Source organism: Hyperolius riggenbachi, chromosome 4 (genome assembly GCF_040937935.1).
Source record: "Hyperolius riggenbachi isolate aHypRig1 chromosome 4, aHypRig1.pri, whole genome shotgun sequence".
NCBI lineage: Eukaryota > Metazoa > Chordata > Amphibia > Anura > Hyperoliidae > Hyperolius > Hyperolius riggenbachi.
Genome location: NC_090649.1, coordinates 300287992 through 300315874, shown reverse-complemented (window position 1 = coordinate 300315874; position 27883 = coordinate 300287992). Strand labels below are relative to the sequence as shown.

The window sequence follows — 27883 nt, the reverse complement described above, 5'->3', positions numbered from 1 at the left end:
TGAAAAACACACAGAAATGCGTTTGCGTTTTGTATTGATTTAACCACTGGTATCTAAAAAAAAAAAAAAAATCTAAACACTTGCCAATCAAAAAAACGCAAACGCACAAAAATCGCACATCAAAATTGGTCTGCAATGGAAAAGGACCCTTACTGCATAATTAGTGAGCTCACTTTCCTCCATTGCAGCTAATGCTACATACACACTTGAGATAAGTCTTTGGAAAAGGCAAGATCACAGACCAATTTTACTCCATTCCAGGTAGTATGAGAGCCATACTCTACACAGTCTATTCTATTGAGCTGAACTCCCCATCATATAAACATCTTTGCAAGATGCTGCACACAAAGATGCTGTACACATTCAAAAGATCAGTATCTGCAAAAAATCTGTTCCTGCAAAAGATCCGTTCCTGCAAAATGCATTCATAGTCTATGATATCTGCAGATCCTCATACACACCTTGTTTAACAGACATTCATCTGCAGATCAGATCCACCAGGATGGATCTTCAGATCTGCAGATGATTGTCAGATCTGCAGATGAATGTCTGTTAAACAAGGTGTGTATTGAGATCTGCAGCTATCATAGACTATGAATGCATTTTGCAGGAATGGATCTTTTGCAAGAACAGTTTTTTTGCAGATACTGATATTTTGCATGTGTACAGCGTCTTTGTGTGCAGCATCTTGCAAAGATGTTGATCTGATGGGGAGTTCAGCTTAATAGAAAAGACTGTGTAGAGAATGGCACTCATACTATATGGAAGGGGGTAAAATTGGTCTGTGATCTTGCCTGTTCCAAAGACTTTTATCTCAAGTGTGTATGTAGCATTAGCCGTGCATCTTGGTCATTAAGCATGCCTGCATGTTGAAAGGTCCTTGAGGGAGCACATTTTTGTGGTGGGTGCAGGTCTTTGGTACTGTAAGCTGAGCATATGATTAACTACATAATCAAACGTTGCTCACTGTGAACAATGCATGTCTCAATTTGCTATCACTTGACAAGCAGTGGCATAAGTTGCCATTTGAAAGCCTTGTGGAAGGGGTGGCACCAAGTTTAAATGTTACAGAAAATGTGCGGCTCCTTTCCCACTACAACACAAAACAGACATATTTTTTAAAAACTCAAAAGGATCCTTTGTTAGTCGTATGATTTGTTGACACCTGCCTTTACCAGCGGATCCATTGTATCCTCTCCAGTAATATGGACACAGTGTTCTCCCCAGAATCTTTTTTCCAGCCGGGTGGCATGAAAAAGTAGCCGGGTGGATTTAAAAAGTAGCCGGGTGGGGCGAGATGAGAATGCAGGGCAGGTGCTTCTTTGGGCAACTCTCCTTACAGCATAGGAGGAGGTGAGCTGATAAGTCGGTGCTAACCAAAACTAGCCGGGTTGAGCGCCCAGCTAAAAGAGCCTGGGGAGAACACTGGGGACATGAACGGTACACAAATGCACAATAGTCTCCTGTTGCAGGTAGGCTATATTCTGTGGAATCCATCTGCTCCAGTTGAAATGTGAAAAATGCTTAGCACCTCTGCCTGAGGTTTTGGACTAGTGAATGTTTCTGAGAGCTTAGAGGATTTGTGGCTGTGGACCTGTATTCATATGTATGCACAGCAATGTTTATCAAGACTAAACAGCCTGGCTTTAGATGGAACAAAAAGTCTTGTTGAGCTGTGTACACATGATTCCAGTCACACAAATAGTGAATGATTAATCTTTCAGGAACAGGCTGCAGTCTTCCCAAACAGGTTCCCTCTGTAACTTCCCCACTGCAGTCTAAACCGTGGCAATGATGCAGTACAAGTGACATCATCTGCCACAGCCACACAGAGCTGACTCACTGCAATCTGTTGTTGCCTCTGGCTATAGGATCAAAATGTTAAGGTTTTTTTTTTTTTTTTTTTTTTAAGATGCTCAAACCTCTTTTTTTTAAAGTGGATCCGAGATGAAAAACTAACTATAACAAGTAACTTGTCTATTTATCTTATCTAAAGTTTAGATAGTTTACACAGCAAATCTAGCTGCAAACAGCTTCAACTGTTTATGATTATTTATTCCTGTTATACGACGGCAGCCATGTTTTGTCTGTCACATTACACACAGGCAAGCTGATAGCATCTCCAGCCCTCAGGCTGAGACAAATTCAGTCCCCTCTCCTCCTCCCTCCTTCCCTCTGCCTCTGAAATCTCTGGCTAGTAACCTCCTCCTGCCCAGACTGAGCTCCCATAAGCCCTTGCTACAGTGCCAAGGCACTCTTAAAAGGCTGTGGGCGAGGCTTGTTTAGTTTATAGGGAATTAGAATATTAAAACGTAAAAAGTATTTGGCTTGAGAAATGCCCTATAAACTATATGTAAGGAACACAATTATGCAATGAGTAAGGATCCACTTTAACATATGTGCAATGACTACTACGGTACTGCACTAAAGTTTTTGGGTCTGTGCCTGGAGATGGGCTTTAAGGCTGGTTTCACAGTGGGACGTTACAGGCGCACGTTAGAGCAGCCTGTAACGCACCCCACCGCACAGCAATGAAAAATCAATGGGCTGTTCACAGTGCCCACGTTGCGTTACTTAGTAACGCTGCGCCATAAGACAACGTACTGCATGCAGTACTTTATAAGCGGCAGAGCCGCGTTAGACTGCACATGCTTAGTAACGTTAGGGTGGAGCGGCCAGGCACGTGGCTAATTAATATTCACTGCACTCAGTGACGTGCAGTGTTTACTTCCTGGAGCGGCCGCTCTCTGCGACGATTTGCCGGGCGGGACCACGTGATGCCGCATGCGTCCAAGAGTATGCATCACGGACGCCAGAGTGAGCTGCACAACGCGGCTCGCTTTGACGTCCACAGCAGAGAGCACCAGGCGTTGCGTTAGGGGCACGTTATGCGACCATAACGTCCCCTAAAACGCAACGTCCTGGTGTGAAACCAGCCTAAAGGACAACTAAATTGAGAGTGATATAACGTGGATGCTGTCATATTTATTTCTGTTTAAACAATGAAAATTACCTTGCTGTTCTGCTGATCCTCTGATACGTTTAGTGATAGACCCTGAACAAGCATGCAGATCAGATGTTTGACTGAAGTGTGACTGTATTTGTCAAATGCTTGTTTCAGGTGTATCTCGGACCCTTCTGATGCATGAAAGATCAGCAAGACACCAGGCAACTGGTATTGTTCAAAAGGAAATAAATGTGGCAGCCTCCATAATACCTCTCTTGTGTAGTTGACCTTCAATAAATTGTCATTTATTTTCTTCACTATTCACATCAGTAGATGTTTAATAGGGTTGCAGTCGGTAAACATTTAGGCCTTGTTCACATCTAAAATCATAATTGCTGATGCCAGCGTTTTACAAGCGATTATTTTTAGCGCTTACCTGCACAACGCGATTTTTTTTTTTTTTTTTTTTATTTATTTTTTTGGGTAGTAAATCACTTTTTTACTTTTTTTTTTTTTTTTTTTTTTTTTTTTTTTTTTTTTTTGCAGCATGATTTGTTTTTTCACTTTCACGCAAGTCAGGAAGTGAACTCTTTGACCCGGAAGAGAATAAATACAATGTATTTATTCTTAAAAGTGCTGAGGAAATCGCTATACAAAGCGCTTTTTCAATCGTTTTGCGATTTCCCTATACCGTCCGTTGAGGCAAAAAATGGTACAGGCAGCACTTTGGTGAGCGGATTGGAATCAATCCGCTCAGATGTGAACACTCTCATAGGGAATCATTGCACAAGCGCTTTTAGGGCGATTTTGAAAATCGACGGCGCTTAAAAAAAGCCAAAAGTGCCCTTAGTGTGAATAAGTCCTTACTGCTACAAAATACGTCTTGAGCTTACACTGTCACACTTTTCTGTTTTTTAGAAGTTTGGTGTGAACTTTTTTTTTTTTTTTATGTTTATACAGGCAGTACTTTTAGTTACAAACAAGTTGTGTTCAAAGAGGTTGATTGCAAGTCAAATTGTTTTGTAAGATGGTTCTTGTGGGTAAATGGTTTACTTTTCAACAGCTCTGGACTTGAATTAACAGTATAAACAGTGTTTTTGGTTGTTTACAAGGTGCTTTAATGTGGTTTTTATTATTGATTTATGAAGCATCAACCTATTCGATAGGGCTTACAGAGTAAGAAACTATCATGGGGTACATAGTATAGACAATGGTATACATAAAATATAGACATTGTTATATAATGCAGAATTGGTAGACATAGTAATTACACGGATAAATGTAACATGATGGTCAAAATGTGTAGCAAATTCTAAGACACAAAAGGGGATAGAGCCCTTGACCGCTTACAATTTTAAAGTGGATCTGAACTCTTGCATCGGACAGAAGGAAAACATTGAGCAATGCACCCTGTATGTATTTAGAGTTTAGCCTCTCTAATTCCTCCTCATCTGTGACTAATAACAAGTTGTAATTTGATCTCAGCTGAGTCAGCTGGCTGCCAGGCAGAGCAGCTAATTGGTAAACACAGGATGTTAATATGTCGGCTTACGTGAAAGCAGGAAGTCGAAACACTGCAGATTTATTGCAGGATTTTGTATCAGTGGTAACAAAAATGTTTTTCTTTAAAGGTTAATATGTTGTTGCTTAGCTTTCAGAGCAGAAAGGAAGTTCTGAGTTCAGGTCTGCTGGAATAGGGAGGAAACAAAAGGTGGGCTAGTTATACAATATACATACTACTTACAACAGTTAATAGAATATGGTAACCTGAAATATCAGTACAATACACAGTATTTTGTACATGAGGACAACTAGAGTATTGTATTAGACGTTGAGAACTCGATTAATTTGTAAGTAGGGGACTATTTGTACTTGCTCTCTGTGTAACAGTCATCCTCCATTTCGATTTCAGTCATGAGGTTTATTTGGGAAAAGTTTGGGACAAGCTAGATCTGTGGTTGTTTTTGTGTCTGTCTGCAGCTGTGAAACATTCTGCAATGCCATTTGTATTTCTCTTTGTTTGCAAACTTTGCTTGATTAAAACCTGAAACTTTTGGGCCGAACTATGCCTGTGACTTACACTGAGAGACTTTTGCTCCATTGAATACACTCAATTTGTTTTAAAGAATTTTATTTTTTTCATCAGTATAATTACTTGGAATGCCTTCAGCTCAATCTATGCTATCCCGTTCTGGTGTTGTCTGAAGAATGGACTTTAACATCTGTTTTTGCTTTTTGAAAAAGCTGCTCCATAATAAATATCATGCCCAAAGAATGCATACTAATTGAAGGGCCCAGCACTCATAAACACCCTTTACTTGTATGTCGAAAAGATGATTAGCAATCAACACCCACAGTACTATAAAGTGTTTTTATATATGAAACTAGTTATGAACAGCAATGAGCAAACATAGTAAACTGCTGTTGCTTGATTAGGTCAGATTTTTCTGTACCAGAAGGAATGTTTTTTCCAATTTTTTTTTTTTTTTCTTTTATGGCTCCTATTTACAAGCTAGTTTTGCCTCATGTAAACCAAACTCCTGAGAAATGCAAGCTACTGATTGGTGGAAATGAATTTGTAAATCAAGATAGGGCAATTTCTGTCTTATTTGAATACCAATGCAAGACAACTTGTACCCTCCCCACCCAACGAATAGGTCAGCACCACCAGAAGTAGTTGAAGTTCTTTTGTTGCATCATAAATCAACCATGACCTTTAAATACACCATAACTAAGTCACATGCCCAATTGGCATTTGCCTGGGTGGGGCCAGAGAAAGATCTATTATATAACTGAATCACCCCACTGCAAATGCGTGTGTATTAAAAAAAAAAATGCATACAGGCATATGAGAAGCACTGACCCATTAGCTAGCCATATTAAAGCATGCATGCTCCTCAGAAAACACTATTTGAAGGTGATGGTTGATTTATGTACTGTGGCTTATGCAGTTTTATAAAGGACAAGTCTGCCTAAAACAGCTATCTTTCACTGCAGCAGTTTTTGATGCAATAAAAAAGGCTTTAACTACTTCTGGTGGTGCCGACCCATTCGTTGCTTTGTAGGCTTGTGTAAGAGACACTGGGTAGGGATGAGACATGCCAACACTTCACATTGTGCTGCTCCTACAGTCGTTTGTGGATGCCTTAGGCCCCTTTTCCACTAGCAATCGCAATCACAAATCACAAACGTGAGTGATTGCGATTGCGATCTTTCATTAATTCTGTTATGCGATTGCGATTTGCGATTTTTATTTGCATTGCATTATCATTGTAAAAATCGCTCCAGCAAGCGATTGCGATTTGCGATTAGCGATTTCCAAATCGAATCACTGTAGTGGAAAATACTTCTCATGATTTCTATGATAAAGTAACAACTCTAGCGATTTAAAAATCACTAGCGATTTGCGATTTTGCGATTCAGCAATCACAATCGCTCTAGTGGAAAAGGGCCCTTTGGGCTCGTTTCCACTAGTGCGGTGTGAATCGCCGGGATTCCACCGCTGACAAAATCGCATGCGGATGCGATTCCACGTGCATTTTTTGCCACGATTTCGCATAGGCAGGGTATATGCGAATTTAACCATGTCACTGCCTGGTTCAGTTTAGATTACTTTTGGTGCGAATTCGCACGTGAAATTGCGGCAAAAAATGCATGTGCGATTTCCCCTATTAAATACATTGCCTGCGAATTGCCTGTGTGTGGAATGGCTCTACCGTGCAGAAAAATCCTGCACAGAAAAACGCACCAAAAAACTGACAAGTGGAAACAGGGCCATCCACTTGTAATGTTATGCGAATCCGCATGCAGACAACGCATGCGGATTCGCTCTAGTGGAAACGGGCCCTTAAAGGAGCCACAGGATGCTGGAGTATGGCAGGGGATGCTGGAATGTTGGAATACTTCACATGGGAAGCTGGAATATGACACCGGACACTGGCATGTTGGAATTTTCTGCCGGTGGACAGTGGAATGCTGGGAAAAACTGGGAAGGTGGTATATACTAATGGAGACCTTGGAATACACACTGGGGACCAGTGGAATGCACACCTTTATGTATTTTGTTGACAGTGGCATGCCCTCATATATACTGTGGAGATAGTAAAATACTCAACTGTTTATACTGTAGGTAAAGTGGAAACTTAAAATTTAACTTCACAGGGACAATTCAGCATTGGGACATACTATGGTTTGGTTCAAAGGAATGCTGAAACAGACTGTGGGTTGGATGCTGAATTACTGCAGGTAAACCATTGGGGGTTGATCACACAGTCCTAGGTTCTGCCTCTCATTGCAGTACTCCTCAGCATCCATGACACGGCAGTATGTTCATTCCTCTCACAGCTCATGTGTGCAGATGGGAGGAGGAGCTGCAGAGGGTTGCATATAGGGCTGCACGATTTCTCGGTTTTAAACAGAAACCGCGGTTTCTGTGAAGACGGCTTTGGGATCGTCTGGATCCGGCGGTTTTCGGTCTTTAGTGCTTGCCCGCATGGCCATGATCCTCGCCTACCGCAGCCGCTGTGCCGAGCCACAGAAGCAGTGCATATTTATTGATGTTAATGAGCCGGGCAGCGGGGGGTGGAGAGTTCAGTACAGAGCGGCACACAGCTTCTCCAATCACTGGATAGCAATGGAATGACGGAGGCAGTAGGCGGAGCTGTAGGCTCTAGTACAGCTCTGCCTACCGCTGCCGTCATACCATCGGTATCCAGCCATTGGAGAAGCTGTGTGCCGCTCTGGACTGAATTCTCCTCCCCCCGCTGCCCGGCTCATTAACCTCATAAATATGCACTGTTTCTGTGGCACGGCGCAGCGGCTGAGGTAAGCGGATCATGGCCAGGCGCGGGCATGGCCACAACGGCGTACCTACCTACCTATACTGCACACTTTAATAGCTGTACTGGGGCACTACTAGGGCTGCACGATTTTGGGTAAAAATTGAAATTGCGATTTTTCTGTCAGAAATTGTGATTTTGATTTTTTTCACGATTTTTTCCAAAACAAGCTTTAGCTTGTCCTAGTGTACAGTGTCGTGCGCAGCGGGTTTTGGCGGGGGGGGGGGGGGGGACTAGGGTGCAGCGGCATAGCTAGCATAGTAGCCCCAATATAGGGAGTTTAGTTGCCCCAGTGTGGCTAGTATAGTGCTCCAGTATAGCTAGCATAGTGCCCCAGTATAGCTAGTATAGTGTCTCAGTATAGATAGTATAGTGCCCGGCAGTATGGGTAGGTAGTGCCTCAGTATAGCTAGTATAGTGCCCAGTATGGGTAGGTAGTGCCACAGTATAGCTCGTAAAGTGCCCAGTACAGGTAGGTAGTGCCCCAGTATAGCTAGTATAGTGCCCAGTATGGGTAGGTAGTGCCCCAGTATAGTTAGTATAGTGCCCAGTATGGGTAGGTAGTGCCCCAGTATAGCTAGTATAGTGCCCAGTATGTGTAGGTAGTGCCCCAGTATAGCTAGTATAGTGCCAGTATGGGTAGGTAGTGCCCCAGTATAGTTAGTATAGTGCCCCAGTATAGCTAGTATAGTGCCCAGTATGGGTAGGTAGTGCCCCAGTATAGCTAGTATAGTGCCCAGTATGGGTAGGTAGTGCCCCAGTATAGTTAGTATAGTGCCCCAGTATAGCTAGTATAGTGCTCAGTATAGCTAGTATAGTGCCCACTATGGGTAGGTAGTGCGCCAGTATAGCTAGTATAGTGCCCAGTATGAATGGGTAGTGCCCCAGTACAGCTAGTAAAGTGTGCAGTATAGGTAGGTAGGTTGGTACGCAGTTGCGGCCATTCCCGCGCCTGGCCATGATCCGCTTACCTCAGCCGCTGCGCGGTGCCACAGAAGCAGTGCATATTTATGAGGTTAATGAGCCGGGCAGCGGGGGGAGGAGAGTTCAGTCCAGAGCGGCACACAGCTTCTCCAATCGCTGGATACCGATGGTATGACGGCAGCGGTAGGCGGAGCTGTACTAGAGCGTACAGCTCCGCCTACTGCCTCCGTCATTCCATTGCTATCCAGCGATTGGAGAAGCTGTATGCCGCTCTGTACTGAACTCTCCTCCCCCCCCGCTGCCCGGCTCATTAACCTCATAAATATGCACTGCTTCTGTGGCACGGCGCAGCGGCTGAGGTAGGCGGATCATGGCCAAGCGGGCAAGCACTAAAGACCGAAAACCGCCGTTTCCAGACGATCCCAAAATCGTCTTCACAGGAACCGCGGTTTCGGTTTAAAACTGAGAAATCGTGCAGCCCTAGGCACTACCCATTCATTCTCAGCACTATACTAGCTATACTGGGGCACTTTACTAGCTATACTGGCGCACTACCTACCCATAGTGGGCACTATACTAGCTATACTGGGGCACTACCTACCCATACTGGGCACTACCTACCCATACTGGGCACTACCTACCCATACTGGGCACTATACTAGCTATACTGGGGCACTACCTACCCATACTGGGCACTATACTAACTATACTGGGGCACTACCTACCCATACTGGCACTATACTAGCTATACTGGGGCTCTATACTAGCTATACTGGGGCACTATACTAACTATACTGGGGCACTACCTATACCTACCCATACTGGGCACTATACTGGGGCACTATACTAACTATACTGGGGCACTACCTACCCATACTGGGCACTATACTAGCTATACTGTGGCACTACCTACCCATACTGGGCACTATACTAGCTATACTGAGGCACTACCTACCCATACTGCCGGGCACTATACTATCTATACTGAGACACTATACTAGCTATACTGGGGCACTATGCTAGCTATACTGGAGCACTATACTAGCCACACTGGGGCAACTAAACTCCCTATATTGGGGCTACTATGCTAGCTATGCCGCTGCACCCTCGCCCCCCCCCCCCCCAAAACCCGCTGCGCACGACACTGTACACTAGGACAAGCTAAACCTTGTTTTGGAAAAAATCGTGAAAAAAATCGAAATCACAATTTCTGACAGAAAAATTGCAATTTCGATTTTTACCCAAGATCATGCAGCCCTAGTTGCATAGCTGCATTACTAAACTGGAGTGAAAAGGACATTAGCTGTAGGTGTAGGGCTACGTGGAGACATGCAAATTGTGCATAGCTAGTCATGGAGGCCCAGAAGATAAGTGTCTAAGGGCTTTTTTTTTTTTTTTTTTTTTGTCACACAACTGCTTGCTTACCCAGAAATCCATCTTCCAGTCTGTTTCCCATGGAGTACTTTTGATGATTTGCGACTTGATGCAGCAAAATCTGTGTTTGTGGCCACTTGTGTCAGTGGCTGATATGCAGCGTAGTTGCACTGCAACAGAAAATACCTCATGACCTTTGTAAGGGCTGTTTGACACCAAAAGCGCTTTTGTGATTTATTTATTTTTTGATTTTGCTACAGTTATGAAAAGCACATTGTTAATGTAATATGGGCTATTTCACATTGGAGTGATTTACTTTTATAAAAATCGCAAAAGCGATGCACGTAGAATCAGTTGCGATTCTGTAGAAATACTACCCCACTGCCAATCACTTGCTTGTGGCTAGCAGTTCCATGGGAGCAGCTAAATGAAGTGTAAATGAGCTCTTTACTAGTAGAATAAGAGCATTTTCATTTTTGATTACTATTACAATTACTAGGTTATGCCTAATGATGTTGATCCAGGGATTTTATCTGATTGCCATCTGGAGTCAGGAAGGAATTTTTCCCTTTTGGGGCTAATTGGACCATGCCTTGTGGGTTTTTTTCCGCCTTCCTCTGGATCAACAGGGGTATGTGGGGGACGGTCTGGAGTTGTACTTTGTACGGGTTGAACTCGATGGACGTATGTCTTTTTTCAACCAAAATAACTATGTAACTATGATGCGGTTTCTTAAAGGAGTTCTTTCGCGAAAAAAGTAGGCAGTTAAAAAATGTGACAGATGACAGGTTTTGGGCCAGTCCATCTTTTTAAGGGGGATTCTCAGGGCTTTCTTTGTTTTCAACAGCATCTCCTGAACAACAGTTGCAAAATGTAACTGACATAATAGTGTGCAAGTGATTAGGGAGGCCTGCTGGTATCTTGCTATTTTGGCAGTTAAACTGCTGTTCAGGAAATGCTGTTGAAAACAAAGAAAGCCCTGAGAATCTCCCTTAAAAAGATGGACTGGCCCAAAACCTGTCATCTGTCACATTTTTTAACTGCCTACTTTTTTCGCGAAAACTCCTTTAGGGCCTGTTTCCACTACACGCAGATTCTGCATGCAGAAAACTGACTCCAATGAATGCCTATGGGAAATCTGCATCAGAGAATTCGCGTTCAGTGGAAACAGGCCCATAGGCATTCATTGGAGTCAGTTTTCTGCATGCAGAATCTGCGTGTAGTGGAATCAGGCCCTTAAAGAGAACCTGAACTGAAAATAAAAATTTAAAGTAATTATACACAGGTCATACTTGCCTCCTGTGTAGTCTACTCCTCAATCTCTTTCTGTTCTCTACGTCCCATTTGTCCACTGTGATCAATGGAATTTTCCTGTAATATCTCCCACTTAAGCCATAGGGAAACATGGACATTACCTTGCACATTCAGTTGTAACGAACAGCTGCTGATAAACAGTATAACTGACAGCAACAGGTGTATTTCAGTTCTGACAAAATATTGTCAGAACTGGAAGCGATCATTGTAAGAAGAAAGCAGCCCGCTGTTTCGATAGCTCTTAAGTCACTCAGCCTAAATACAATCAAAACCACACCTGCTTACCACACCTGTCACAAGCAGGGCTGTGGAGTCGGGCAATTTTGGGTGCCTGGAGTCGGGAAAAAATGCACCGACTCCGACTCCTAATGAATTTGTAACTGTAATTAAAATAGAAAATATGATAAAATGTTCTATTTCTCAGATAATAGTCATTAAAAATAATGTATATATACAGTAATAGCTGTGCTTAGTCCACAAAAATGAAATAAACCAATCAAAATTAGTTACTTGTGCTGCTTCAATAAAGCAGTCCCCGTATTTTTAAGGTCAGATATACATATCTGATTGTGACTGTATATGTGATATGTACACAGGAATCTCTTATATATACTAAATAACATCTATGCTGTAAGAATAAAGCCTGATGTGTAGCTGTGTCACTAATAGAGATGGCCAATGAGATGGAAATAATTCTGCACTGATGCTGATTTATGCAAATGTATGCACTCCCTTTGCTGATGAAATCAAATAATTTGATATGTTAAAATTTGGTTTGGTGACTACAAATTAAAGGGTACCTGAGACGGATGAAAAGTAAAGTTTTATACATACCTGGGGCTTCCTCCAGCCCCCTTCAGGCTAATCAGTCCCTCGCTGTCCTCCACCACCCGGATCTTCTGCTATGAGTCCTGGTAATTCAGCCAGTCAGCGCTGTCCGGCCGCATGCCGCTCCCACAGCCAGGAACATTCTGCACCTGCACAATAGTGCTGCACAGGTGTAGTATGCTCCTGGCGGCGGAGTGTGTGCATGCGCACTACGCCCGACTAGCTCAAGTACCTGGACTCATAGCAGAAGATCCAGGTGGTGGAGGAGGACAACGAGGGACTGATTATCCTGAAGGCGGCTGGAGGAAGTACCAGGTATGTACAAAACTTTAATTTCATCTGTCTCAGGTTTACTTTGTTACACAGTAGTACTATACTCTACATATGCACTCCCCACAGAGCTGCAGGGAATCCACTGAGAGTGCTGTGCACATTGAACACAGAGGTGTTGTCTGTCACCCATAAACCTTGTTCAGATTGTGCATGAAGAATGTGTAATAGAGGAAGAATCTCCTCATTCCCCTGCAGAGTACCTGCACATCACTCTTACATGTACCCACACTTACATTGCCTAGGGCCTGATAGATGTTCTTTGTTCCGGTTTGTACCTTTTACAAGTACTCTTACCAAGGACTAGTTTTAGTCTAAAGGGAATAAATATAGTAGTCTACATATCCTTCTCACTTCAGGGGGGGAGAGCTGCCAACTCCATGCATGGGACGCCACGCCGCCCCGACCCCCGCCATCACTCACTCACGGAGACCCGCTTCATCGGCCTCCATCCACCCGTCCATGCGGACACACTGATGGACACCTGGGAGTAACTTGGAATCCGGTGCTACCAGCGGTAGACCATGGACTGCCTCATACCACTGTAAGACGCTCACACCAGTGCCTTTCTGAATTGGAGAATCCTTTTCCGCAGTTGGTGAGACAAGTTGTATCACAATTGTTATGCAATGGAGTCATGGAGCTGTTGGCGCATGTGAAGTCCACATATAAGTTACCACTGTGTTTTGTTTGAGGCTGCTGGTTGCTGTTATATGGCTATCTTTGCTGGACATTTGCACCACCATCATTGGAAGTTTACGCTGCTTTATTCATCCTGCTTGACCACTGTGGTGACTGTCTATGCATACAACGATTCCGTTGATTGGAAGGAATAGTGCATGCAATAGTAGTGACCTGCCGCATGCTTATTCTGCTTATCCCTTTGTCTCTCCTGTCTTGTTATGGCAGAAGACTAACCTTTACAGCTATACCTACTGCTGCTGATTGTGCTAGGTTTGCCACAGGATCAGTCCATACAGTAGTTGCCGGCGTGTGATTGGTGTGTCAGTGTGGTTGCGGTTGTGTCGTGGCGGGGTGGCCATCCAATGTGTTTTTATATGTTTTATAATATGTTCACTTTTTCAATTATCAATAAAATGAGATATATTTAGATATTGAGTTTTGTGCTTTATATTGGATAGGCAGTACATGCTCCACCACATATTTACACGGCCCTTATTGTGATTATTATTCCTTCTCACTTCAGTTGTCTTGTAAAATTCCTAAGCGTTGGCAGTTAAGAGACGAATTTCATGTTACATACTTTTAATCAACAAAATTGTAATATGCAAATTAGAGGAGTCTGAGTCGAGGAGTCGGAGTCGGTGTAATCCTAAACTGAGGCGTCGGAGTCGGTGGATTTTTGGACCGACTCCACAGCCCTGGTCACAAGTGATCATATTAACCAATCAGATTAAAAAGGCAATAGCCAATCACAGCACATAGAGGAGGAGAGGACCTGATGGGGAACTAGTTCAAAGAAAAAAAAAAACAAAAAAAAAACACACCTGCAAAATAAAAAGCCAATTAGACATCTCCCACTGCTGCAGGGCAAGAGCATGTGAATAACTGCAACAATTACCAGCAGTGATGTCAGGAGGGGCTGGGGAAGCACAGCATAATGTACAAGCAGCCAATAGAAAAAAGGCTGACCATGCACCGATCGCTGCGCATCATATGTGTGCCAATCCAGGTGCATCATGTGCGCCATCAATTCAGACTCATTTGATGACAATTGCGTGCAAAATCCCACCCTCCATGACAACAGGCGTAAATATAAACAAAGCCAGATCAAAATATCCAGCAAAAAAAGTACACAGAAGTGACATATGACCTATAACGCACACACTGGGCCCGAACCCCAAAAAAGCCAACCAATCCAGCACGCCTAAAAGCTCCGGTTGCACAAACCAGGGCGCTAAGTAGTCCGCACTTCTGAAACTGTTACTAATCGCGCGCCAAGTTGGAGCTCGCGAAATGTCACACCCTCGCGCCCAAAACGCCGTATGCGATAAGCCGCAACGCCCCACGCACACCAGAGCAACTCCCTGCAAACCTTCACTCGATTCGGCGCACATGATGCACCTGGATTGGCGCACAAAAGATGCGCCGTGATCGGTGCATGGTCAGCCTTTTTTTCTATTGGCCGCTTGTACATTATGCTGTGCTTCCCCAGCCCCTCCTGACATCACTGCTGGTAATTGTTGCAGTTATTCACATGCTCTTGCTCTGCAGCAGTGGGAGATGTCCAATTTCCTCTATGTGCTGTGATTGGCTATTGCCTTTTTAATCTGATTGGTTAATATGATCACTTGTGACTATATAAGCAGGTGTGGTTTTGATTGTAGTTAGGCTGAGTGGCTTAACCCTCCTGGCGGTCTAATGATTTCCGCCAGGAGGCAGCGCAGCAGTTTTTTTTTTTTTGTTTTTTTTAAATCATGTAGCGAGCCCAAGGCTCGCTACATGATAGCCGCTGCTCAGCGGCATCCCTGCGCCCGCTTCGATTGCCATCGGCGATCTCCGATCAGGAAATCCCGTTCAAAGAGGCGGGATGACGTCAAGACGTCATTGGGAGTCCCGATCCACCCCTCAGCGCTGCCTGGCACTGATTGGCCAGGCAGCGCACGGGGTCTGGGGGGGCACGCGGCGTGACGGATGGCGGCGATCGAGCGCGGGGCGGCGGCGATCGGTGTGCTGACGCAGCTATCAAAGTGCTAGCTGCGTTCAGCAAAAAAAAAATTAAGCAAATCGGCCCAGTAGGGCCTGAGAAAACCTCCTGCGTGGCTTACCCCGAACTACATTCGGGGCTAACGCCAGGAAGGTTAAGAGCTATCGAGACAGTGGGCTGTCACCGCCAAAGCCTATTTTTTGACTATTGTCATTTTAATGGCATTTCAATAAAGAGCTTATTTTTATTCTGTGGTGCCAGCCCTTTTTGTATGCATGCTGTATAGGCCTCATTGGTACTGAGACCTTTGGCTTGGGCACGCAGGAATTTCTCCTTTTACGGAGTATACCTCCACTTCACGATTTTTGCTATATATTTTAATCAATTTTGAATTGTTTTTCTTTATAATTTTAAAAGCAGCGTTTCCTCCCACTTTAAAGAACCCTGATGATGCCATCATGACATTCTACTAGGACTAGTGACTTAAGCCCATATAAAAACGTGCTAGGTCTGTCACTAATCCCTGCGCGCTCGTAAACACATCCGCCCCTTCTGGCCCCGTCCTCCTACCGCTCTTGGCAGTGTCTTTGCGTCTTGTCCCTGCACATGCGCAGTGCTAAAAAGCACTGACACATGGACAGACGCAGGGACACTTGCATTTTATTGTATAGAATGTTCCCTAATAGGACCCTTGATGGATCCTTTTCCTGGCGCATTTACAGTGGGTTCTACCTTATTTACCAGCAGCAAACATAAACCTGTGTTCTCCCCAGGCTCTTTTAGCCGGATCCTCCACCCTGCTAATTTTGGTAAGCACCCAGCTGTCATTGACTCGCCTCCTTATCCTCCTCCTATGCTGTACGCAGAGTTATGCAGGCCCTGCTTTCCATACAGAAATAGGCCAGTTTTCAGACACTTCTGGAGACTATTATGTTAAAAATGGCCTAGTTTTCAAAGGAAAGCCTTTAAAGGGACACCAAGTCGGGACAGTAATCAATGGGCTAATTACTGTAGGGCTTTTTAATTTAATTTAGGAAAGGTAATTCCGGCCTTGTTTAAGACTTCCATATACCACAAATTAACTTACAGTTAACAGAAAGCTACTTCTCAAATTGTCCCAGGAATGCTTCTTCTTCTTTTCATTGTTCATCTCAAATGCCAGCTTCCTCTCACATGTTTAGCTGGACTGACCACTTCAGTCAATGCAAGCTTGGAAAATTGGTAAAAGAGGACATTGGGCCATATGCAATTCACTTTTTCACCTCAGTTTTCTCCAAGGTGAAGTTGTCAATAAAATGCCATTTAAAGAGACTCTTAAGCAAGAATAATTCTCAGTTCAGAGCTCATAGTTAGCAGGGGCATGTGTGCCCCTGCTAAAACGCTGATATTCCGCAGCTAAACGGGGGTCCCTTCACCCCCAAACCCACCCCCGCAAAACTTGGTCGTCAACTTGGTCGTAAATTTTCTCTTCCTGGAGGCATGGCTAACGGCTGCAGCCCTGCCTCTCAGCGCGTCTATCAGGCGCGCATCGCCGCCTCTCCCCCACCCCTCTCAGTGAAGAAAGACTGAGAGGGGCGGGGGAGAGGCGGAGGTACGCGTCTGATAGACGCGCGTGGGGCAGGGCTGCGGCGGTTAGCCCTGCCCCAATGCGGAAGCGCTCTCCGGCTGTACGGAGGGAATTTGGGGGTGAAGGGACCCCCGTTAAGCCGCGGGATAGCAGCGGTTTAGCAGGGGCACACATGCCCCTGCTAACTATGAGGTCTGAAGCGAGGTTTATTCTCGCTTCAGACTCTCTTTTTAAAGGATACCCCAACTGAAATGTGACATAATGAGATAGACATGTGTATGTACAGTGTCTAGTACACATAACTATGCTGTGTTCCTTTTTTTCTTTCTCTGCCTGAAAGAGTTAAATATCAGGTATGTAAGTGGCTGACTCAGTCCTGACTCAGACAGGAGGTGACTACAGTGTGACCCTCACTGATAAGAAATTCCCCTTTTTTATCTCTTTCTTGCTCTCAGAAATTTTCTGCTAGAAAAGTGTTTTATAGTTGGAATTTCTTATCAGTGAGGACACACTGTAGTCACTTCCTGTCTGAGTCAGGACTGAGTCAGCCACTTGCATACCTTCTATTTAACTCTTTCAGACAGAGAAAGAAAAAAAGGAACACGGCATAGTTATTTGTGTACTAGGCACTGTACATACACATATCTATCTCATTATGTCACATTTCAGTTGGGGTACCCTTTAAACAACCATCAAGCAAACAAATACTTGAAATCATTTTGATAGTACCTTTTCAAGTACTTGTTGGTACTTTTTTCATTGCAAAGTGCTAAAAAGTTATTATGAATTGAAGATGAAAAAGTATCTCCTAGGAGAAAACTCAAGTGCAAAAGTTAATTGCATATGACCCATTATCTTCTATTCAATTTAGTCATGGTTTCCTGCAGTTACACTGTTTGATGTTAAAGTTTATTATTTATTACTTTGTTTCTACTAGACTTTTCTGCATTCTAGGCTGCTTTCTTTGTTGATCTTTGCTGTCCTTAGTGAATGAGCGTTGGTTTTTTTTTTTTTTTTTTTAACTCCTCTCACAAACTGCTACAACCATTCATACCTGACCGGCTTTCAGTGCATCACTGAGGGCTCGTTTCCACTAGAGCGAATCTGCATGCGTTTCCTGCATGCAGATTTGCTCAAACAATACTAGTGGATGGCGCCGTTTCTACTTGTCAGGAATTCTGTGCGGCTCGCTCTGCAGAAAAAATCTGCACAGCAGAGCCGTCAGAATTCGCACGCCGCACACCCGCACGCGAATCGTCGGTCATGTAACTAAATAAGAAAACCGCAAGCACTTGAGTCTTGCGGTTTTCCCGGCGTTTCCGTGCGCGATTTCGTTAAAAAACCCATGTCAATGCTTGCCGGCATTGACATGGTTAAAATCGCGTTGTTAAAATCGCGAACGATTCCGCGTGAAAATCCGCATGGAAACGCAACCGTTGGACGTTGACGCGTTTTCCGCGAGCAAATCGCGCCGCACAAGTGGAAACGTACCCTGAGTGTTTTAATAATCTGTTTTGGCAGAATCCTTTTCTTGGATCAGAATGCAAATGTTTAGGTGATGTTGTTCCAACTGCAGAGCTGCAGTGAAACATTATCTATCCAACGGTTGAAGCCGTATTGAACTTTTGCTAGCTTTATGTTACCGAAGGGAAAATCTTGTCCATGATGATGTGCTTTTCCTCTTGTCCTCTTATTTTCTGGAATTAGTGGACAGTAGAGAATGAGATGGATTGAATTTTTTCCCTTCCACACATCCTTTTCTTCCTCCTCTGTTTCTAGCTATGTTAGTGCTTGGGTGGGGTCTGTCGTTCATTAAGCTTCCAATTCAGCCTCCAGTGGCTTTGCTTTGGCTAGCCTGGAGTCCTTCAATTACAAGGGCCGAGCTCAGCTGTCTGCTTCCTTTACTCTAGAGACTCGGACTTATCTACATACTGGGAGCTGCAGTCTGTTCTCTGATGCACTAGGTAAATATTTCCCTGCTTTCATTCAGAACTCAGCAAAATGTCAAAGTTCATCCAAAGTTTTTTTTTGTTGTTTTGTTTTTTTTGTTTTTTTCAAAGTTGCAATGTCTGATAGTTGATGTGCATTTGGAGTAGAGATGCCAGTATTTCATGTGGTTCTCCTACTGTGACAAATTTACTGAGTACTGTATATATAATTGCTGATCATCTGTAACCTCAAAATGTCAGGCTATATTGTGGCTGTTCAGGCTGCATGTAAGCTAAATGGACCCAGGGGTCTAATAACCATCATTTTGTATTTGGTTTTGGTGTGACCTGATTTATAGCTCATTTGATATGTCTTTCTCCTCTGTCACATAATCTGCTACATGTCTGTGCAAGACCTTTTCAAAATGCTGAATTTCATAGTCTTGAGGTATCATTTTTTTTCTCTTGCTAATGTCATTTAGCTTTACTATAATAAAATATTGAACATTTGCTTTTTCACCTTTTCCAGATCCTAAGCATTATCTTCTGTTATCCAATACTGGTGGATATTAGACAGGTTGTGTGTATTGCATAAATGTTGCCCCTGATTGCTTGATTTGACTCTAGTCTGTGCAGGAAAAGTGTATTTGCAGCAGAACAAATCTGTCAAGTTTATAAAGTGACTGAATCAGGTGGGATGCTACCGTACATTAATAATTTCAGTAGCATGATAGTGTCAAATGTTTTTCTGTTAAGGAATTTTGTAATGAATATCTCAAGTTAATAAAGAATGTAATTTTATTTTGTATGGAATTTCAACAGCTGACCACATCTTGTTGCTGCGTTTGGGAAAATGTGATGGTTTGTGTGTCTTTGTTGGAATAATTTAGCACTCCTGACTTGCTGCTCTAGGATCCTGGGTTTGATTCTAGCAAGGACTCTATTTGGGTTTGTACTTGGGTTCCTTCCGCAATAGCAAAACGTACTGTGGGTTAACTGGCTTTGTCATTCATTTGCCTGAGGCTGTAGGAATATTAGACTTATTGGACTGTGAGCCCCTCTGAGAGACAGTAGGTGACATGACTGGTTCAATGCTATATAATGTGCTTAACCACTTGAAGAGGAACTCCAGTGAAAATAATGTAATAAAAAAGTGCTTAATTTTTACAATAATTATGTATAAATGATTGTCAGTGTTTGCCCGTTGTAAAATCTTTTAAATTCCTGATTTAGGCCCAGTGCACACCGGGCGGATCCGCCGGCCGAATCCGCCTTAAAATCCGCATGGCTAATGTATCTCTATGGGCTGGTGCATACCGGCGGTTTGAGGTTTTTAGAAAGCCGCAAACGTGCCTCTTGCTGTACGTTTGCGGTTTGCTAAAAACCTCAAACTGCCGGTGTACACCAGCCCATAGAGATACATTAGCCATGCGGATGCGGCCGTTGAACACCCGGCGGATCGCATCAAGATCCGCCCGGTGTGCACTGGGGCTAATTTCTGTCGTCCGCACCCAAAACCGCTAGCGTTTTGTGGGTCTGCTAGCGGTTTGTGCACTAGGCCTTACATTCTGACATTTATTACATGGTGCCATTTTTACTTTTGACAAGTGATGTAGCTGCTGCATGTTTTTTTGGGCAGTTGGAAACAGCTGTAAACAGCCATTTCCCACAATGCAGCAAGGTTCACAGACAGGAAACTGCCAGGAGTACGTACTCAGAATTTCTTTGTGGGAGGAGTTCCACCACAATATCAGCCATACAGCGCCCCCTGATGGTCTGTGGAAAGGAATAGATTTCTCATGTAAAAGGGGTATCTGCTACTGATTGGGATAAAGTTCAATTCTTCTTCGGAGTTTCTCTTTAAGGACTGCAGTCATAAAACCCCTTAAAGCTAATGGGAATCCCGATGTACATAAAAAAAGAAGTCAGATACTCACCTAAGGAGAGGAAAAGCTCAGTCCTAATGAGCCATTCCTCTCCCGGTGCCCTCAATGCTGCGCTGGCTCCCCCGTTCTCATCCCCCACCGAGGGGACTTTGGGAGCCGAGTCCTCCCGAAGACAGGTGGCGCACACGCGAGTGCGTCATAGAGGGCGTGCTTGTGCGCGCAGTGTAGAGCTGCCCATCTTCGGGAGCACTCGGGCTCCCGAAGCCTCCCTTCGGCCGGGAGACAGCGGTATTTGACCGAAACGGTCGAATACCACTACGGGGGAGCCAGGACAGCAGCGGGCACCAGGAGAGGGAGTGGTCTATGGCAGGGCCTTTCCACTAACTGTACCACTATTATTGCCTGAAAACTTTCAAGTACCATCAGTGTGCCTGCACAGTAGAATGGATGCAATCGAGGTTGGCTGTTTCTGCTGGAGCCTGAACTGAGAGCAGCTACTGTGCATGCGCACACCAAGGAGGAGAACTATGGGGCTCCCAGCACTGGATCCCATCTACTGTGGAGGAAGGGGGAAACCTCTTTAGGATACAAAGGCCTCCCCTTCCCTGAGGTAAGTACCCCCGAAGCACTTTTTTCTTACAAGGTACACTTTAAGAAAAAAAAGCATTTTGGAGGGGAAAAGTAGGAGGCATTGGTGGGGAAAAATAACTACAATTAGATTGCAAGCCTACATATCATCAGTATTGGCAATCTAGAGGTAGATTGCCAATATAGGTAGCCATACAAGTTCCACCCCCCCCCCCCACGCGCTTAATTATAGGTAGCCTGGCCCCACCACCTGAGAGCTAGGCAGTGAATCACCACAAAGTTCGGCTCCCACCTTGCTCACTCCTTGCTGTGCGGCCCTGCGGAATAGTTCACACCTCAGATCATTGGTAAGCCAACCACAGAGAAGAGACAGCCAGGCAAGCGGTACACAGTGACGGAGTGTATACTTCAAATGAGCAGTGATCTAGTCTAGAGAGAGTAGCCTGTTTAATTAGGCCTTATCAACAAGTAAACAGCAAGTGTAAATTAGGGCTGTCAGGTGTGCCACTCTATGCCATAGTTTGGGCTAATATGTAAATACAGGAGGTTAACCCTTTTGTGTTCCTGGGACACCAGAAAGTAAACACTACAGGGTTTTTGTAAGATTCCTGTAAGTTGTAACAAAGAAATGTTTTTCTTTAAAGTTATGATGCTGTTGCTTATCTCCTTAGAGCAGAGAGGAAGCTCTCAGTTTAGGCCCGCTTTAAAAGCTGACAGAACCAACAGGTATTGGACTAGTCCATCTCCTCACGATGGAGTCTCAGGGTTTCCCTTTGCAGTGTTCTCCCCAGGCTCTTTTAGCCGGGTGGTCCACTCAGGCTGGTTTTGATGAGCACCCTGCTGTCATCGGCTCAGCTCCTCCTCTGCTGTAAGCTAAGTTATGCAGAAAAGCGCCGGAGCTGCATTCTCTCATCTCGCCCCACCCGGCTACTGTTTCATGCCACTCGGCTGGAAAAAAAATTCTGGGGAAGAACACTGCCTTTGTTTTCAAAAGCATTTGCTGAATGGCCATTGTTAAGTCTGACTGCCAAAATGGTGTGCGAGTAGGGACGCTGGCTGGTCCTATTTTGGCAGTTAGACTTAGCAACTGCCATTTAGGAAATTAAAAAAAAAGAAAAACCTTTTATCCCCAATGAGGAACTTGACTAGTCCAAAACATGTTGGTTCTGAAAGATTTTAACTGCTTACTTTTTCACTATAGTGGTCCTTTAAAATGGTAATTTGATAACAACTGTGAAGGTCAGGATGTACTGCTGCATTGCTGAGCTTATTTTAGTAATGTGTTAGACCCTCATGTGCTGTACTGTGTTCTGACAATAAACTGCTGCATGCATCTCTGTGCCAACACACTGCTGTCTCATTTCAATTAATACTGCCATGCAGAGCAAAACACGTGCCATACATTTTTGTAAAGAGAAGTAAATGGTTGGCACTCCAAAAAATTGGTACAGAAAGATCTGTAATTCATTCTGTAATTAAGATAATCCAAAATTCCAAAGCAACAAAGTACCTCTTTATCTAGAAAAAAAACAGTGCAAGTGAATCTGAAAAACAACTCCGCAACAATAAATCACCATAATGCACAATAAATACATTTGAAGTAGCCCAAGAAAAAGAGGGTCACCATCGTGGAGGAACACCATTACCAAATACTAAGGTAGAGAATGTGTGGACAAGTTTCAAAGGTGGCTAAAAGTGCTAGCCAGGAAAGAGCACCACTATGAAAGTTAAAGCCAATAAATAGGTCACTAGACTGGGAGCAAGATAAGAAGATATCTTGCACTCCACTCCCTCTCTACAGTTATCCATATAATAATTCCGTTTTTTGTATAGCGCTTTTCTCCTGTCGGACTCAAAGTGCTTGCGAGGCAGCCACTACAGCACACTCAGTTGGCAGTAGCAGTGTTAGTGTATTGCCCAAAGAACTCCTTACGGAATAGGTGCTGGCTTACTGAATAGCAAGAGCCAAGATTTGAACCCAGGTCTCTTACGTCAGAGGCAGAGTCCTTAACCATTGCACTATCCAACCACCATATCTGACACCTGTCACTGTTAGAGATGGCCAGTTTTAAATTGTGCAAATCGTGATGCAAATCTAGCCCCCAAAACACAAAATGAGGTGGCAAATCAACATTCAACATTGAGGATCTCAAGGCTTGTGTTTGCAAAATAAATAAAATAGGAAAAGAAGGAAACAATTGGAAAAAGATAGTCAAAAAATGGAAGTTAAAAAAAATGACAGTTGGAAAATAATGGCTGTCGAAAAACATTTGAAATTTGGCTGTTGGAAAATGACAGTTGAGAAATGGCAGTTTTAAAATGACAGTCGAAAAACAGTTAAAATTTGGCAGTTGTAAAATGGCAGTTAGAAAATGGCAGTTGGGAAATGACAGGTGGAAAATGGCAGTTCAAATTTGACAGTTGGAAAATGGCAGTTGAGAAATGACAGTTGGAAAATGGCAGTTGAGAAATGACAGTTGGAAAATGGCAGGTAAAAAAAAAGTTGAAAAATGAAAATGGCAGTTGAAAAATGACAGTTGAACTGTCATTTTCCAACTGTCATTTTCCAACTGTCATTTTCCAACTGTTTAAAGGACCACTACAGTGAAAAAAGGGAGTAGTTGAAGGAGAAATTAAGTGAGAGGCATATTGAGGCTGCCATATTTATTTTAAGCAATGCCATTTACCTGGCTATCATGCTGATCTAATGCCTTTTTAGCCACAGCTCCTGAACAAGCACATGCAGATCAGGTGTTTCTGACATTATTGTCAGATCTGACAAGGTTAGCTGCATGCTTGTTTCTGACACTTCTGCAGAGACATGGATCATCAGGGCTGCCAGTCAACTCATATAGTTTAAAAGGAAATTAATATAGCAGCCACTGTATTCTTCTCACTTAAAGAGTTCTTTTGCAGCCTAAGAATCAAACAAGCTGACACTTACCTGGGACTTCTATCGGCCCCCTGCAGTGGTAATGTCCCACGTCGTCCTCTTCCGATGCTCCGTTCCCCGCCGCCGGTCCCAGTGTAATCACACGAGTTATTACACTGCGGCTGTGCAGTTAGCTCCCGATGACGCGAGCAGGAGCTAACATTATCCGTCTGTTTAGACGTATATTAAACCGGGACCGGCGGCGGGACACGGAGCATCGTAGGAGGACGGCACGGGACATTACAGCTGCAGGGGGCCGATGGAAGCCCCAGATAAGTGTCAAATTGTTTGATTGATTTTTAGAATCCGACAGAACCTCTTTAAAGAAGACCTAAACTCAAGCACTGCAGTCAAGGAAAACAAATACTACTGTGCATACGCACACACCGACAAGGAGAACTTTGGGGCTCCCAGAGCTGGATCCCTTCTACTGTGGAGGAAGGGGGAAACCTCTTTAGGATACAAAGGCCCCCCCTTTCCCTGAGGTAAGTACCCCTCGGGGCACTTTTTTTTTACAGGTACACTAAGAAAAGAGGGCATATGGGAGGGGAAAAATAGGAGGCATTGGTGGGGAAAACGACTACAGTTAGATTGCAAGCCTACGTATTGTCAGTATTGGCAATCTGTAGATAGATTGCATACATATGAACTGCCTGCCGGGAGATTAGGCGCAGGATACAGCTGGTACACGGCAATTGCTGGAAGCCGAATTGCAGTGTTTTAATAGCAACTTCAGCACTGTCTTGCGATGGTGCCGAAGTTACTGACTGTGCGCCGCTATAGCCGTAATTCCTATTTCGGCCTATGATGGCGCCGGCTGCGCCCAAATCTCCTGCACCGTTATTAGTGCTTGCCCCCCCCGCATAATTATAGATAGCCTAGTCCCACCATCAGAGAGCTGAGAGCTAGACAGTGACTCACCACAAAGTTTGGCTCCCCCCTTTGCTCACTCCTTGCTGTCCTGCCCTGCGGAATAGTTCACACCTCAGATCATTGGTAAGCCAGCCTCAGAGAAGTGACAGTCAGGCAAACGGTACACAGTGATGGCGCATATACTTCAAATACAGGAAGCGATAAGTGATGTCCCTTTCTGTATCTGCACCATTACTGTGCACTATTTGCCTGACTGTCTCTTCCCCACTGATCTGAGGTCTGAAGTATGCTGCAGAGCAGCACAGCAAGGAGCGAGGGAGGAGGAGCCAAACTTTGTGGAGGCAGGACAGGACCAGGACAAGTGGCATGCGGGCAATAAAGTGGCAGGCAAACCTGGTGTGTACCACCTAGCCAACAGCAAAGTACCACCGGTGGTACGCGTACCACAGGTTGAAAAGCCTTGCTCTATGGGACCCAGAGCATCCCTCTCCTTAGGTGAGTATCTGACTTTTTTTTTTTTAAACGGGTTCCCATTCACTTTAAGGACCAGACACTTTTTTTTCATTCAGACCACTGCAGCTTTAACGGTTTATTGCTCGGTCATACAACCTACTATCTAAATAAATATTACCTCCTTTTCGTGTCACTAATACAGCTTTCTTTTGGTGCTATTTGATTGCTGCTGTGATTTTTAGTTTTTATTATATTCATCAAAAAAGACATGAATTTTGTCAAAACAATGATTTTTTTTTTAATCTTTCTGTGCTGACATTTTTCAAATAAAGTAAAATTTCTATATAAATTTTTGTCCAAATTTATTGTGCTACATGTCTTTGATAAAAAAAAAATCCAATAAGTGTATATTTATTGTTTTGGGTAAAAAGTTATAGCGTTTACAAACTGTGGTGCAAAAAGTGAATTTTCCCATTTTGAAGCATCTCTTGACTTTTCTGAGCACCTGTCATGTTTCATGAGGTGCTAAAATTCCAGGATAGTATAAATACCCCCCAAATGACCCCATTTTGGAAAGAAGACATCCCAAAGTATTCACTAAGAGGCATGGTGAGTTCATGAAAAAAAATTTTTGTCACAAGTTGGCGGAAAATGACACTTTGTCACAAAAATAAATAAAAAAAAAAAAAGTTTCCATTTCTGCTAACTTGTGACAAAAAAAATGAAATCTGCCACGGACTCACCATGCCCCTCTCTGAATACTTTGGGGTGTCTACTTTACAAAATGGGGTCATTTGTGGGTTGTTTACTGTCCTGGCATTTTGTGGGGTGCTAAATTGTAAGCACCCTTGTAAAGCCTAAAGGTGCTCATAGGACTTTGGGCACCTTAGCGCACCTAGGCTGCAAAAAAGTGTCCCACATGTGATATCGCTGTACTCAGAAGAAATAGTATAATGTGTTTTGGGGTGTATTTTTACACATACCCATGCTGGGTGGGAGGAAGATCTCTGTAAATGAGATTTTTTTTTTTTTGCACACAATTGTCCATTTACAGAGATATTTCTCCCACCCAGCATAGGTATGTTAAAAATACACCCCAAAACACATTATACTACTTCTCCTGAGTACGGCGATACCACATGTGACACTTTTTTGCAGCCTAGGTGCGCTAAGGGGCCCAAAGTCCCATGAGTACCTTTAGGATTTCACAGGTCATTTTGAGGCATTTGGTTTCTAGACTACTCCTCACGGTTTAGGGCCCCTAAAATGCCAGGGCAGTATAGGAACCCCACAAGTGACCCAATTTTAGAAAGAAGGCACCCCAAGGTATTCCGTTAGGTGTATGGTGAGTACATAGATTTTATTTTTTGATACAAGTTAGCTGAAATTAATTTTTTTTCACAAAGTGTCACTTTTCACTAACTTGTGACAAAAAATGAAATCTTATATGAACTCATCATACACCTAACGGAATACCTTGGGGTGTCGTCTTTCTAAAATGGGGTCACTTGTGGGGTTCCTATACTGCCCTGGCATTTTAGGGGCCCAAAACTGTGAGGTGTAGTCTGGAAACCAAATGCCTCAAAATGACTGTTCAGGGGTATAAGCATCTGCAAATTTTGATGACAGGTGGTCTATGAGGGGCCGAATTTTGTGGAACCGGTCATAAGCAGGGTGGCCTCTTAGATGACAGGTTGTATTGGCAATGAAGTGCAGGAAGCGCAGGATGTTCTCAAATCGTGACCTGCACATGGCAGCGGAGAACATGGGCATGTGATGTATTGGGTGCGTAGACCAATAAGACCGCAATACATTCTTTTTGACTAGACCCATGTTAAGAAGAAGCCCCCAAAAAAAATGTTACGTTCTGAAAATTGGAATGGTTTCCACTGAAAAGGCTGGGCATGGGTAGCTTCTTGGATTGGCGGTTGTGTATTGTGTGGCATAACAGGTGGTCTCAGCCACAATTAAGTCGTAGAGACCAGCAGTGATCAGAAAAAAAAAATCACTGCGGTGGGGCGGGTGAGGGTTTGGCCGGGTGATCAGAAGCCGGCAGGGGGCAGATTAGGGCCTGATCTGATGGATAGGAGTGCTAGGGGGTGACAGGAGGTAATTGATGGGTGTCTCAGGGTGTGATTAGATGGGGAAAAGATACAAGCAATGCACTGGGGAGGTGATCAGGGGGGCCTGAGGGTGTGGGCGGGTAATTGGGTGCCCGCAAGGGTTGATGGGTAGCAGTGACAGGGGGTGATTGATGGGCGATCAGTGGGTGATTAGAGTGGAGAACAGATGTAAATAATGCACTGGGGGGGGGGGGGGGGGGGTGGAGGTCTGAGGGCGATCTGAGGTAGTGGGCGAGTGTTTGGGTGCCCGCAAGGGGCAGATTAGGGTCTGATCTGATGGGTAGCAGTGACAGGGGGTGACGGGGTGATT

General features: G+C 44.0%; 1 protein-coding gene across 16 annotated transcripts in view; it reads left to right on the top strand.

Annotated features, from left to right (window-relative positions):
- Nucleotides 1-27883, top strand: part of EPB41L2 (erythrocyte membrane protein band 4.1 like 2) — a 278051-nt gene that overhangs the window by 79129 nt on the left and 171039 nt on the right. Inside the window, exon 1 of one of the 16 annotated variants that reach the window (XM_068231548.1) lies at nt 18677-18754. The exons of the other annotated variants lie outside the window; for them this stretch is intronic. The gene's annotated coding sequence lies outside the window, so the exon portion shown is untranslated. Of the gene's footprint in view, nt 1-18676; nt 18755-27883 lie in introns of those variants that run through there. 16 annotated transcript variants of the gene reach the window in all.